At 40.3% G+C, this 14,130-nt stretch overlaps 1 protein-coding gene across 12 annotated transcripts in view; it reads right to left on the reverse strand.

Moving 5' to 3' along the window:
* The window catches only part of RBMS3 (RNA binding motif single stranded interacting protein 3), a 1,053,558-nt gene that overhangs the window by 615,413 nt on the left and 424,015 nt on the right, over window positions 1–14,130 (reverse strand). Inside the window, exon 1 of one of the 12 annotated variants that reach the window (XM_053260513.1) lies at window positions 12,751–12,886. The exons of the other annotated variants lie outside the window; for them this stretch is intronic. The gene's annotated coding sequence lies outside the window, so the exon portion shown is untranslated. Of the gene's footprint in view, window positions 1–12,750; window positions 12,887–14,130 lie in introns of those variants that run through there. 12 annotated transcript variants of the gene reach the window in all.

The raw sequence follows: 14,130 nt of genomic DNA on the forward strand, positions 1-14,130 counted from the left end.
TCTGTGAAATGGGCATTCACAGGGCATGTTACTGAGGCGAGGCAAAGCAGTGGCCAATGAGTTGGTAAGTGGAGGCATCCGACCGGCCCCAGTCATCTCACTTGCTGCTGCTCACCACGGCTCATTAGCTCCTCACCATCGGCAGGCTAGCCCACATGCTACCTTTCCCCATCTCTAAGCGGCAGCAAGGGAGGGGACTCTGTAAGAGGCAGCTCCATTATGGTTGTGTTGCCTCCCTCACCACCGACCTGCAGATCAGCAGCCAGCACAGGAAGCAATTCGGCAAGAACATGATTTCTAGTCCTTTCCTCACTGATCTGAAGTCTAAATGCTGAGCTGACTAATCTGGGTATTCAAGCTGGAAATCAGCAAGGGTGGAAGTCAGCGAGAATGGAGTTCCTAACTTCACTGGATGAATACCTGTGATGTCCATCTGCCAAAGCTGGTATTCACCGAGTCCCCTACAGCCCTTCCTCTGCTGATCTGCTGCTGCTGCTCCACATCTCCCACCTGGGAGATGGCAGGAGCAAATTGGTAGAGGCAAAGCTGCAGGGGTTTTGGCAAGTACAGAGCTTCCAGACAACAAAGGTGGCTCCCAAAGTCAGGGGACAAATGCCCCTGCCACCCCAAAAAGTGACTTGACCACTTTTCAAATGTCTAATACACAAATTGCCCACCCATAAATGCACTTTGCCCCTTTTGTGTCCCCCCACCACCAGCCAAGTCATCCAAAGCCTCACCGCCTAGGGATATGTGAAGCAGCTCAATTTCAAGCCAGTTTGAGCTCAAACCAGCTTGGATCAAGGGCTCGACCTCAAACTGAACGAGGTCCGGTTCAGCTTTAGGTCAAGCCGAACCTCTTGGGCTGCCGCAGCCCTCAACAGAAATAAGTCAACCTTTAAAACATGGTTTTAATGCCACTTGGCACCCCCTAACCAGGCCTGAACCAGTTTGAATTGGAACCAAGCCAAGCCCCTGTTTGGGGGGTGGGGGGAACCGAACATGCCTGGTCTGGTTTGAATTCAAACCAAACCAGACAAACCAGTTTTGTGCACATCTCTATCGCTTCCCTGCTTGGCTTCCTGGACAGCCAGGATTGGTGGAAGTGAGACTGCAGCAAACTCCACTAGAAGCTCTATTTTCAAGCCCACTGCAGCCCTGCCTTTGCTGAAACTGGCTGCCCAGGGAGTGTAGCAGGGAGGCAGGGCTTCAGGTGACTTGGCTAGAAACTCTGTTTTTGCCAAGTCCCTGGCTAGGAGGGTGAGGCTATCCTGACACTAGCTTGGCATCAGCATGTGTGGCCAGCTTCACCTCAGGTAGTGTTCCCACATGAGCCACATTTGGTTCCCGCTGCTACACGTTTTGGCCACAATGGGATAAGTCCTCACGTGGAAGTTGTTTTCAGCAGCCTCCGTTTTGGGTGCAAGCTTGTGCTTTTCAACCAACTGTGATTATTTGGGGCAAACTGGCCAAACCTTGAATGCAGGTCTTGAAGTCTTGGTTTGTCAGCCTTGGCTTTTTCTAACTGTAGTGAGCAACTGCATCCAAACCTGCCTTTAAACTTCAAAATGGATCTGATCTTCTGCTTCCCAGTCTCTGGTCTGCTGTTTACCATGTCTTAACTGAGGCAGATTGTAAAGGTAAGAGCCCTATTGTCAATCTAGATCAGTTTAATCTCACGTAAATTATGTATATGCCATTTAATGTTTTCATGGAATGCCTAATGCATCCACTCACAAAATGCTCTCTTTTCAGATTTTATTCACAGCAAATATAAAAATCTATGAACCAAATATTATGGAGATAAACAGACTGAAAATTCAGAAAAGGTGGAGAGAGGGGGGATCCTAGCAAGATGCACAGCATGTGAAATCTTGGACCAGCTGGCTCCAATAATTTCTTATGTATCTAATGTTGCTTATTTAACACCTCTCAGTAAATAATTATTTTGCTAGCCTGTGTTATCCTTCCAAGTAACAAGGTATCACAGACACTGGCAATTATCCGAGAGCAAACCTCTTCTGCTAATAAAAAATAATCCCCACATGAAATGTTTCTTAGTTTATGAAGTCAGAGGCATTTGTTCTTCTGACTAAGACCTAGTGCACAGTCGCACAGCAGGAAGATGGAGCACGGGAATGGAAGCCAAGAGTAACTAAGCTATAAAGCTCCAGAAGAGGTCTGATTGTATCAAAGCAAGCTCTGATTATATCGGGTGCTGTAATTGCTTGCATTTTCTTTATCACACTGTGTAACCCTGGTTTTCTTATCTTTTACTAAGGCTGAGACGAATCTAATGCTAGTTGGATTCCAAATTTTGGAGCCAAAGATGCCATTTCAGAAAGCACCACTCTCCCCACCCCCACTCGCAAACAACAACAAAAACAACAAAAACAGCAGAATTACCCAAAGGGGAAGGTTGTGGGGGGGGGGGAATCTTCTGTTGTGAAATTGGGATCCCTTCTCAATCTTGACACTTGCCAAGAGAAAGGGAAGGATGCCACTGAGCTTTGCAGCCTCTTTTGAAATGGCTACAGCAGTAACTTTAAAGTAGGCAAACTGCAGTCATATCTGAGTGCTCCCCATCTCATTGGAGATTGTTCCCTTTAAAGGGGCTTAAAGCAGTGGTTTAATAGGATGATGGACCTTCAATTTGATTCAGAATGAGTCTTCTTATGTTCTGGTTTCCATAATCTTACAGGCTTTTGCAAAAATAGAAAGCTAGACATGGGCAAAGATAAGACATTAGGACAAAACCCAGAAAAAAATTAGAAGATTTTGCTGCAAACTAGCTTGCCTACATCCATGCTCTTGTAAAGTAAAGTGTTGGAGTTGACTCATGGTGATCACAGATCCCTGTGGTTGTCTTTGGTAGAATTCAGGAGAGATTTACCATTGCAACCTCCCATGCAGTATCAGATGATGCCTTTCAGCATCCTCCTATATCGCTGCTGCCCAATATAGATATTTCCTATAGACTTGGAAATATACCACCAGGGATTCGAACTGGCAACCTCTGGCTTGCAAGTCAAGTCATTTCCCGTTGTGCCACACTATACTATATACCCTGTGTGCACATAAATTTTAGTAAACTGCTTTAATAAACTGATGTCTTAATCAGAGTTGCCTTTGCATCACTTCATGGCTCAGTGATTATTTCAGAGGCAACATGGCCTCAGAAAAAGATCAGCTTGAATACAGAGAACAGTGCACAGAAGGATATTATTAATTATTATTATTATTACAATTATATCCTGCTCTTCTTCCAAGGAGCCCAGAGCGGTGTACTACATACTTGAGTTTCTCTTTCACAACAACCCTGTGAAGTAGGTTAGGCTGAGAGAGAAGTGACTGGCCCAGAGTCAGCCAGCTAGTTTTATGGCTGAATGGGGATTTGAACTCAGGTCTCCCCAGTCCTAGTCCAACACTCTAACCACTACACCACAACAGTGCTGTTCTGTGAACTCTTGCACAAGTGCTTGTGGAAAACATCTCCCAGTGCAGAGACACAATATACTGGGAGTTGCAGGCAACCCAAGAAACCTGGTGAATAAAGGAAGATACATATGCACTGGGCAAAGAGGCTCCTATTGAAGTGGTGGCTCTTATATTTAGCAGGCAGAAAGCAATTCTCCCTATTCAGCCCAGCATAGCATCTCTCCAATCACTTCTGCTAGTCTTGTTCACGTTTCTTTTTAGAAAGAAAAATTATTATATTCTAATAATGTGGCCTGCAAACTATATGAAAAGACCTTGTGCAAAATCTTTCACATCTTGCACAAATAGATGAATTCATCTGAATTTTGGGTCACTTTCCTTATGTGACTTTTTTCTGCTGTTAGAAACAGCCTTGAGTGGAAGAGACATTCAGCTAGCAGAAGGTATCTTTGGATCAAAATCATTCTATTTCAGCTAACATTGGATCATATGACCTTTGTCTTTCTGTGGCAATTTGTGATGGCTCGTTAACACATGCAAGCTATTCCTTGATACCGTAGTCAATGACTGAATAATGTGCACGTTTCAGACAGCCCACAACCACCTTGATATGCCTGTAGTATGAAGTTGCTAACTCATGTATGACATATGCACATTTTTAAAAAAACAAACAAACAGATGATCTCTGGGACTTAAGTAAGCTTCACAACCTGCTCAATTGAAGGTTACCAAAAGTTGGCAGCTTCAGATTCCCACAATTGTATTCACAGAATACATCTTGCAATTCTACCAAGACAGCCCATGTTCTCCAGATGCACATGATACTTTAACATCTCCATCTTAATTATCAATATAGAAATAATTTCCAGATTTCAACAAGGTTCCATTCCTGGAGTGTTTGGAAACAGGTACAATATCAGGAATTATGCTGACTCTTGTCAAATGTCTGTATTTTCATTGTGATGTCTTTCAGTTATACCTACAAGTTGTACTGCACCTTTTAGTTATCATCTGTTCAGAATATGTACACTGCATAAGAATCCTATCCACACATACTTGGGGGTACACCTACGCACCACTGAACACAGTGGAACTTACTTCCAGGTATGCTGCCATTTATCTGGTCTGATATTTCTCTCATAACAGGCTTTCTTCTCACATACGTATTTTAGAAGGATGAGTTTTATCCATAAGCCAAATAAGTAAAAAAAGTGTTTGCAGCTAAACTACTATGGTAGGTAATTGACCTTAATCTCAGTCAGAAAAGAGAAAGAGATCAGACTGTGAATATATAACACTCTCCATTGTAAGTTTCTTATTTTTAATAAAAGATCTATAGCTCACAATTTAAAAGTAGATTTTTTCCCTAAAGTGCTGAAAAGAATTTCTTGGAATTAACAAGGGTTCAAACATTTCTAATCGGTTTTTCCTTAACAGATATTTTCCACATCACCCTCCACCCCTATTTAGATTACTTGTTAAAAATCCAACACGTTTATTACAAATGCATACTAATCTATTACCACATGTGGAATTCCATAAGACATATTCACAAGCATTCCTATTTGTATTTTAATGTGTGCATAGTCTTCATTAAATATGAAGCATGCTCCTGAATCATGGACATTCTAGAAATGCTTCATTCCCCACCCCTAAATCACTTTAAATATTTCATAGTTTGTTAAGAGATGAAATAAGAGATCAATAACACAGCAAAGGCTCAGGATATATTCTACCATGAATCAGAAGATGTAGGGGAAAGGTCATGTATTCACTCATTGGCAAGAAACCAAATGCTCTTCATAAAACAGGGAGAAGAGAAATAAAAACTGTATACTCCATTATTGTTCCACTTATAACAGCATCCTTCTATTTGCAATTTTCCAACAAGCTTAACCCCTCCATAAGCATTTTCTCCAATTAAAGGTCAGGCACATTCAAAGCAAAGCAGTGCAAAGCCGAAATAAGGACTGCAGATTTAGTTTCTGCAGCAAGAAGCACTTCCTGCCCTGTAAAGCAAATTCAGCGACAGCAGCTTTTGAAGGCAAGAAAAAGGAAAATCAATATAAAGCCCACATATGAAAATAGCTTTGTTCCTTAATGTGCAAAGATTCCAAAGCTACTTTTCAGTCTTTAGTTACCTTTAGCTTCCTACAGTATCTATTCTGGCATATTTACATGGAAAAAGTGGGATACGATATGAGGATTCTCAATATAACAGAATATGTGGCAAATAGATGGCATACAGACATAAAACTTAACCATGGTTATGCATTACATGCACGAACACCCCTCTCCTCTCATTCACATATAGGAAAAAAGGAAAGCATGCAATTCCATTTAAGATTACATGGCAGTTTCCCATTCTGTCCAAACTCAGAAAACTGGTTTATTCTAACCACAGAATCCTAACGCAGGATCAGACCATGGTTTCAGAACCTGATTTCTGAACTAATTATGGAATGATTATCAGTTTCCCAGGTTTACAGCTAATTCTAAAGTGGAAGCTTTCAATCTCATCTTCTCACATGCAAAAGAAGAATGGGGGAGTGCAGGTCTGTGGCTTGGCTCTCCTCATTTGTGTAACACTAACCATGGTTTAGCATGACGTTTTCATGTAGCTTATAGTTATCCTCACTGTGGCTTCAACTCAAGTAAACTGAGCTTGAATTCAAACTGTGCTTGAATTGAACAACCCCACCAAAAAATAAGGGAGAACTCCCCCTCCCAATATGTTGAAGATTGTGCTGAATTGAATATTTTTTTAAAGATCAGTACAACCTTAACATCTCCCAGGTGTAAAATATACTAAGTCAAAACAAAAGCAAAACTAGCCTAACTGGCAAATGGGCCTTCATCCCTGAGAGAAAAACAGCTCCAGGGAAGAAGCAGGGTACATGCAGATACCCAGTATGACTTCATGTTTTTTGCCTGCTGAGGAGGAAAAGATAGAGGGAGCAGTGTGAGTTGCTTTCCAAGGCTTTTTCTAGCAGCAGCAAACAGTGGTTTCCAGACCATCTTTTCCCTTCAAGAATCTTATGGTTACTTATGTGGGATCTGTGCTCTTCCGATTGTGTGGTTTGACCACTTAAGGAGGAATCCCATCATGTGGCTACAATCAACTGAAAGTTATGACAATGGAGAGAGCAACAAAAATGTTCTGCCTTAGCACTGCATCATTTCCAGTATTATACTCAAGTATTATGCTCAAGATTCAATTATCAAAGCATATTTTTTCAATAAAAATGAATCTTATAGTGTGTTTATATCACTGTTCTGGGTAGGAAAATATCACAATATGACAATTCTTCCCTTTTTATATGTGGCAAAATTTCCCAATGAATTTAGTTTTGACCTTGACCTGAAATAGGCTAGTTTTCCAATTATGTACAGGATGTGGCTAAATTCATTCACACCCTCAAAAAATCACCACTATGGAATAACCACAGGGAAAAATCATTATTCCCATCCCCCAGTCATAAAGCATGGCATCCTTCACTATATCATTCCTATTCTTAAATATGCTGCACCATTATATAAGTGCGTATCAAATATATAGACTGCTTTAGCAATGGGTAGCACAAAACATGACATCATGCTGGCATTGTAGGAGAGCTTGAAAGTTCACAATTTGTTGGATAACACACTAAACCTTTCTTTTACTTTTTGCAAGACAACAAAATTTGTGCATTGCCCAAAACCTTTGGATGGGGCGGTATATAATTGTAAATAAATAAATAAATATTGCATTTCACAGTTTAAGAATTACATGTAATGTCTATATATGTAATGTCTATAGACATTACAAATATATGTAATGTCTAATTTACATTTTGCCATTTCGATACAACCATGAAAAACTCTTTTACACACAAACACTCGGAGTTTGGATTCACAATTATTCATTCTGCAGAAGATGCCAACTTACAGAAGTATGACCTATGAACAAAGCAATGTTTGATTCATATCCAATGGAAAGAAAGTTCAACAACTGGTTTCTTATATACATTTTAATCACACTGGAATGAGGTCATTTCCCTATGTAGCAACATAAAAATCAACATTCACCACAGACTAACATAGACCAAACGTATGTCATGGAGAAACAGATTACTCCACAATGTATGAGGGAATTCTACAAGCAAACAAGCATAAAGCTGTGTATACTTTATGACCGTCGCTTGGTATACTTTAAACTCAGACGTCTTCTTCTAGCCATGATAAACAGTGTGAGGCTGACAATTTGCTGTATTTAAGTGTTTGTTATTAAGATTAGATTAATAGAATGTTATCAATATATACTGTTGGGAATTAGATCTAATGTTTGAATTCAGTATTTCTACTACAGCGGACTTGATCTAACCACGTTTCAGCAACTGGACCTTACAAAATGATTATCCAATACCTCTTTCACCATATGAGCACAAAAAGCTGCCTTATACCGCATCAGATCATTGGTCCGCCAAGATCAATACTGTCTACACTGATTGGCAGTGACTCTCCAAGGATTCAGACAGATGTTTCCCAGCCCTACCTGCTGCCAATACTAAGGAATCTTGCATGCAAAGAAGGTACTCTGCGACTGAGCTATCACACTTCTCCTAAGAGACACTGATATTGATCAAATGTAGCTGACTTGTAGTTATGAATGATTATTTTAGAGACTAAATGGCAGAATGGCACGTTTCAAGAGCAGACTCTGCCTAAGAACAATGCAGCAGTCACAACACTGCACCACATGGAACTTAGCTACCTGCCTGCAGCCTACCAGACAGGTGTTGTAGCCTGCCAGGTGCTTAAGAATCTCTCCACTATCCCCACCCCCCACAGTCCCAGGCAGGCTTAAAGAACAGGCGTCTCATCAAGCACCTGTTGGCCACATGTCTGATAGGACAATGTTCAGCCTGGTAGATCACAAGTTGTGTAGACCGGCAATAATGTAACTGTAAGTTACTGACAGATTTGCAATTGTCCTCCTACTAAACGTCTTATTCACTAAAGAAACATTTAGGGAGGAAACACATAAATTAGGTGAACCATATCAAACTAGTGGGACAATATCTGCTTAAATCATCATCGTAATCCACCATTAAAAGTACTGAAAAGGAAAAGTTTAGTGCAAAGCAAAAAAATAAAGACACTTAACTCTTTCCAGGAAGAGAAAACACTGTAGCCAGATCAACAGGAAAACTCACACCACTAAATAAATGCTATGTAAAAATGACAGCTTGAAATTGAATTGACATTAGTGTGTTTCACATGCAAATTACTTTCTTGGACATATAATGAAGGTTTTCGTGTATTTTACTCTACATTCAGCCTTAACAAGGACTCTGTGAAAAATCAAACAAGGAAAGTGATAGAGAAAGGCCTAACAATACTGCCAACACATAGAAATAACTGAACATTTCTCCTAATTACATTATCTTCTAACCTAGTTATCAAAGTCACTTGCTTCTTACTGAAGTTCTTTTCTTTATCTGCATGCCTCTAGTGTACTATCCCACCTGACTCACACAGTTTGGATGGGGGGACGTTTTGCTCAGACATTTTTTGCGTAAAGAGCTATGTGAAGGTTGAATGCTCTCTTTCCAATTCTAACTGCACAATAGACAAAGGTAAAAGAGTGGAAATGAGGCACTAGATCAATTAAAACCAGCAATATAATTCATATGTATATATTTAGGGGGAAAGGTTTTATATATGATTTAAGGTATATTTGCATACCTTTTAAATAGGGTATAGTGCTTGCCTAATATAGACAATCATGGAACTGCCTTAAAAAAAATCAGGAACCACGTCAGGTCTAAAAGGCAATTTTAGAAGCTCAGATAATTTCAAAAAACTATTCCAGATCCATTAAAAAGCTCCCATGGTTCATCAGCTTTAATTTGGAGTACAATTAAGCCCCATCCTAAATTTATACAGGATGGTCACTCATTTTCCCTACTCCAGTCTAGGTATAAGCAAAAACAGGCATCAGTATCCTAATTTCTCTTCAGGATATAGTCTGCATACATAAGAGCGCTGCAACAGGGAACTAGTTCCAAGCACACTTTCTCTACAACTGATTATCAGCACTGCCTAACTTGATGAGCCCTTTTGCACAATCATATGGAGGTGGTTATTTGTTATTTCTCTATGTAAACCGCTTTGGAAACTTTTGTTGAAAAGTGGTATATAAATATTTGGTGATGCTGGTGGTGGTTGGGGGGGGGCATAAAGAGCTCCTACCCTCATAGCCACAATCAAGCGAAACCTCAGTTTGAGCCTGAAAACTCAACTCACAGATAATCCAAGCAGCAACAGTCTCCATTACTGAAATGGGGAGTTAGGTTCTCTGAAAGCTGAACAAGCTATCCCAGCATGTACTGCACTGCCAGGAGACCAGCAGCCCTCATTCTATCATCAGCTGTCTCCCAAATGGTCACAAAGGGGCAGAGGTGGGACCAGTCCTACTGAAGATATTGCAAGCAAAGGAGCATAGAGCGTGCTCTGCAGAGCAGCACTTTCACAGATGCTAGCCACAGCACTCTGTTACAGTCATGGCTGCTGCTTCCCGAGACCTGCTACCAAAGGCAAATGCACCCAGATTACCACAATGAGATGTGGTAGGAGCACTCACTTTTTGTCCTACTTGGAAAAAGAGCAAGTTAGAGGATCTGGATTACCCATATTTTATTGAGCTGGATAGGAGGGATTTCCATGGGTTCACACGACCATAAATCCCTTCGACCCTCTTTTTCACGATCATGTGAATGGAACCACTAACTGTGAAGGGGTTGCAGCTCAGTGGAAAATGCATATTTTGTATACAGAAAGGTCTAGGTTCAATCCCTTGCATCTCCAGATGGGGCCAGTGCCGGAATGAGGGAAGAATGAAAAGGGTGCCCTGGGCATAATGCTAAAGGAGCATCAGATTGGTTTCCGTGACAACATTGTTTAATACAGTTACTGTCTACACAATTTCCAAGCTGCACTGCAGCACATACTTGTCTCAGTCTGGTCATCTCCCAGTCACTACCAACTGCTCTGAGCCTGTCTTTTTACTTGCTTCAAGTCCTCCCTGACTCATCTTCTCCCACTCAGCATCAACACATGTATTTCAGTCTTTTCTATGGTTGTGCCCATTGTAGCAGCCATGGAAAAGACTATAGTTCCCAGGGGCATTTGTGTCCTACCCAGCACTCCAGGAAAGAAAATTATGTGCTACATTTTAAAAAAGAAACTGTGAAAGATTCTGTTTCCTCGCCATGCTCAGAGGGGGAAAAAAGTAGAGCCATTCTGTTTCCTGCCCATGCTGGTAAGAAACTACAGGGGTCAAGAGATAAATGAAGTGGTGGAGCGGGGGGGGGGAGGTGAAGCTTTGGCCCTGAATTGGAGCAACCACTTTGAATTGGGTCAAAGCAAAGTGAGAGTCCCAAGCCCCAAATCAAATGTGGGGGGCAGTGCTGAGGTAGTCCCTGAATCAAATTGGGGCTGCTTTGCACTGTCCTAGCACATATAGAAGCTATTTTAAACCAATAGCTGCTGCATGTGTATGAAGGCAACTTTTACACAAAGCTAAAAAGAGTTTACAGCAAGCATTGTGGCAATATAGGATTGAATAGCTGTCTGTCTTCCACATCTGTATCCTCTTGGTATTGAACAAGTATATTACAAAAGCTCTTATGCACACATGCTTTTGATATTACTGTACTTAAATCACACACAGCTGTAGCTCAAGAGAACTCTTACAAAACAAAATCTTAAAGCAGAACTCAAAGCAAATTCTGAAGAAATCTTCACTATATTTCACACACACACACACACACACACACACACACACACAACTATACCATTAGTTGAGATTTCATCCCAACTAAAAAAGGGGAAAAAAGTTAAAATCAGTTTTAAATGGTCGTCTACTCATTTGCAAAAAATCTGAGGGGGAAACAGATGTACATTAAAAAGAGGACCATCGCACTGTGGATACACTTGGAGCTCTCTTTTTAATGCACACACATGGCTGTAACATATTGGAAAGTATACTGTAGCCAAGAACTTTCTTTCCCTCTTGTTTGCTTGCTCCCTTGCCACTATTGCTGCTTCTTCCTCCTCATCCAGTTGTGGGGTGAGAAAGAGTCCCCCAGATGAGTACTGGGGATAAAAACATCTTTATTCAGGCAATCAGCTGTAGGGTTCTTTTTGAAAGAGATGGCAGTGACCACATGGTCAATCAGTGGTTGTAGCATGTTACCATTACTTGATCTGCCAATAACCTACAGCCATTAGTACATTAAGAAGAGAGTTCAAAGCACGTCAGCAACACTGTGAATCCCTTTCTAAAGGGTGCCTTGTCTTCTCCCTTGATGCACTTCAGATGCCTTTGACAAAAGGGTTGTGTATCCACTTAAGCTGCCTTCTGGAAGTCTGGGTGTCACAGAAGACTAGCCCAGATCCTATCAGTACAAAATCAACATTAAAGAGTCTCAGTTACAGCAAGACCTGCAATGAACCCAAGGTGTCCTTTCTAGACACCTGTCCTTGTCAGACTTCCTTGCAAATCTAGACACATTTTTCCTTAGCACTGCTCCCCCAATTCCTTGAATTAAAAAGTATCACATCTCAGAAAGAATTTGTATTTCTGTTACAAACGTACAGAAAGAAAATTCAGTCTGATCTTTTTGAACATTGGGTGGGTGGGGGAATACTGCGGTTGACTTTTAAGTATGCACCAGTCATAAAGTACTACAGCACATTATAAATATTAATATTGGGTATTTGCTGTAGCAAGATATTTATCCTCAACACCTCCAGGCCTGATCTGGCAAACATGTACACATGTATCTTTTCTTTAGTGAGCTAAACTGTTTATGTGTTTTGCAAGACACAGAGTCCCTCTAGGAGGAGAAGCAGTTTAAAAGGCAAAATTTTCAGCTCCTTGCAAACCAAATTGCATGGCAACAACAACAGTCTGATAGAAGAGCCATCAACTTATTCGGAATTATTTAATAATTCTGCCATGCCCTTGATAGCAACAGAAGTATTTTAAAGCTGCGAGTATGCAAAAAATTATGTCTGGTAGTGAAACACAAGTTTGTGTTTCTCAGTTTCTAAGGTAAACAATTTCAAGTTTCCATATTCTATCTCAAAGCAAAGTAGCATCACGCCAAGCACAGATATTAATCCAAATACTTCACTACAATCGGAGGTCGATCCTTTATTATCCTTGTATTTTAATACAATGCTCCCTCTCTGGCAGCTTCAAGAGATACTGGGTGGAGGGGCAAAATACCATTTATTAACCCAAACAAGGACATAAATACATACCAACTCATTCCTAGAAATGCATTTTTCTCCATTCACACATATTTGTTTTTACTTTGGCACTAGAAGCTCCAGCAAGACTTTTGAGCCCTGGCAGCAATCCAAGCTGCAGATGGTTTGAAATGCAGCCTGAAATCAGTGTGCGGTTGATGAAGTACTCCTTACACCTGACCCCTACTTCACACCAGGCACAAGACACAATCTGAACACTACCAGGCAGTGAAGCCTCATCAGGCATCTTGGTATCTGGAACTCTCTCCTCAAGGCATTCTGCAAGGCCAGATGGCCCAAAGTGGAAGAAATATAGTAAACCGAGAAATGAGCACTTGATTAGTAGAAGAGAAATGCAGGAAGGAGGCATTGGAAGGAAGGTTAGGGGAGATAATTTTGTCATTTATTATATTTTAAAATGCAGATCTAAAAATGTAGGATGCTCTTGCTGGCCACACAAAGAAGAGATCATCCACATCTGTAAACTAACAAGTTAAAAATGTAAGGCAGCGTATATCTCCTTTAAAAATATCTAACTGTACATATACATTCCTGATGTTTTTCTTCATATAAAAACTACATGATTCAGGTTAGGAATGACTGAGCAAAGGGATCAGAAAAATAATTTACCAGCACCATATGCAAGACAATCTCCATGTCATCCTTTTCCTTCAAAGTACCTACTTTTTAAAATCAAAGTACCTACTTTGAACACCTTTCCTCTCTATTTCCATAAAGATGTAATTACACTATTTGAGACATTCACATTTGAGAAATACTGCTCTTATTTCCTAAGAAACAAGAGTGATTACAAATTAAACATTTGATTCACTACTACACACATAGTATGCATCTTCTTTCTAAGACTTTAGTTGACCAACCAGAAAGCTGAAAAAATACCATGTGACTTAAGACAACACTCAAAATATGTCAAAAGCAAACAATAGGCTGGAACAGCAAAACAGAACCGGCATGAACATAGAGGTGAGCCGAAATATATTAATGTGCAGTGCTCCTCCTCCAGCTATTTCATACTTCAAACATTAAACCCAACACTCATTTATAGATGAAATGAATTGAAAACTCTATCATTGATTTTGCGCACTGCTGAGAATAGTTACTCCAATGTGGGGGAAACAGAATAGATTCAACTCCAAGAACCGGCTTACAACACATTCATAAGGCTTTAATACAATAACTTCCAATATATAAATTTCAAATCGCTTGATCTTTTCTGCAAAACAAGGAGGACCTCTTTTTCTTGCAATTTTTAGCAATGCAAGCAACAGCTGAATATGTATCCAACACAAGAATTCCTCCATTTTATTAATTATACAAACACCAGACAAATCACAATAATAAAATTTATATTTTTAACATGAGTTAAAAGCA

This window comes from Hemicordylus capensis, chromosome 6 (assembly GCF_027244095.1).
Source record: "Hemicordylus capensis ecotype Gifberg chromosome 6, rHemCap1.1.pri, whole genome shotgun sequence".
Lineage (NCBI taxonomy): Eukaryota > Metazoa > Chordata > Lepidosauria > Squamata > Cordylidae > Hemicordylus > Hemicordylus capensis.